Below are 1606 nucleotides of genomic sequence, written 5' to 3'. Positions count from 1 at the left end.
AATGGGACCCCCAATCCATTACAGGCAATCCTCTCATCACCTGTCTGCAATCTGGGTGCCTCACCCACTGCTGCTTACCTGGTGAGCACACCAGCGGGAGCTTCTGTTGCATGGGGTACGAGGGATGGCACGCAAGCCATCGGGTGGTGATGAGGAGCTGGTGGCTGCTGGGCCGAATGCTGTTGCTGAGTAAGAGGATCGGGAATGCATGTAAGAGGGGACAACACAATATGTGCACTGCCATGTGAGGTTGTGTACATTCGACATGAGCCCTGTTCAGGTCAGCAGAAAGCATATGCATCACAGTTGCTGGCATCCAGGCGGCGCACCTTTGGCATTGCTAGGTGTCCACCGGCAGGGGTGGGATCAGACAGACCATACATGTTCTCTGCTTCTGAGGTGAAATTCAACGCTAGACCAGAATGTGCCCTGTGGGTATTGAGCAGACAGACAGGGGCGCAATTTGGAATGTGGAGTAGCTGCGTGACTCATCTAGGACTTGACGTAACAGACCAGTGTTGGCCCCGACCTAGCTTCACATTCATGCTGCTCAAGATGCTAAATACCTGACCGCTGGCGGCTGGTGTGCCGCAGGCGATGGGGATGACTGGTGCAGCGCTTCTCCAGTCGTGAGCCTCTCTTCACAGAGTTTCTGACCAAATGTCTCCTTCCAAGTTTGGTCCTTCATGCATAGAGCTATGATAGCCTCCTGCAAGAATATGAGTGGCGGCTCCTTGCAGGGCTGCAGTGATCGCAACAGCATAGACAAGCTGGCAGCTGAGCGCATGGCAAGTGATCTCGCAAGCCAGGTAACAATTTCTTTCTCCAAAAGGCTCACCTTGAATGTATTGCTCATAACGCTCCACATAGCAGGATTGTTCATAGTCTGAGTGAGCTTTGCTTGAATTCTGTGATTGGAAGCAGGGCATGCGAGAACTTGAACGGGATAAGGACCACGCGCGAGCAAGGTAAGGCATTTTCGCATTCAATGGCACAGAAGAGGTGCATAGGGCACATTAATCTGGGATGGAAGACCCCCGTGTCAGCGCTCACAACACCTAAATGTACCAATGCATGCTCCGGACCACTCACGCATTGTCCATCTCGGTGTCCTCTTCCATCCTATCAGTCGGTGGTGGCAAGCCAGGCGAGGCCTTGATCTTCTCATCACCCGCAGGTGATGCCCACCTTGGATGTGGATGTGGAACAGATGATCCGTTGTAGCTCTGCACAATGGTATCAGTGTAGGATATGTGAGTTGTGCACAAGAGTCCACAAAAGGACTCGTGTATCTGCGAATGGCCTGTCCTCACTTTTCAACCCGAACAAGCCGTTGGAAACCTCACGTCATAGTCTCCGCCTTCTGTAGCAGCGCCAGCATTTTTGAGCGCATCTGCAGCGGCCAACTTTTCAAAATGTTGCTGCCTTATGACCTCGCATCTTTGGAAACTGCGGGCACACAAGAGGAGAAGCGTGAAGCCCGCACGATAGGGTGCGTGCCGAGCGCTCAGGTACAGGCTCGTGAATATAGGTTTTATTTCGCATGCGAAAGGGTGATCCCTTCAGAACATCGCCCAACTCACAATCTGTCCCACTGTTCTGGGGT

This window comes from Auxenochlorella protothecoides (genome assembly GCF_000733215.1).
Source record: "Auxenochlorella protothecoides strain 0710 unplaced genomic scaffold scaffold15, whole genome shotgun sequence".
In the NCBI taxonomy this organism is placed as follows: Eukaryota; Viridiplantae; Chlorophyta; class Trebouxiophyceae; order Chlorellales; family Chlorellaceae; genus Auxenochlorella; species Auxenochlorella protothecoides.
The sequence above is the reverse complement of the archived record's forward strand: the minus strand, read 5'-3'. Positions refer to the sequence as shown.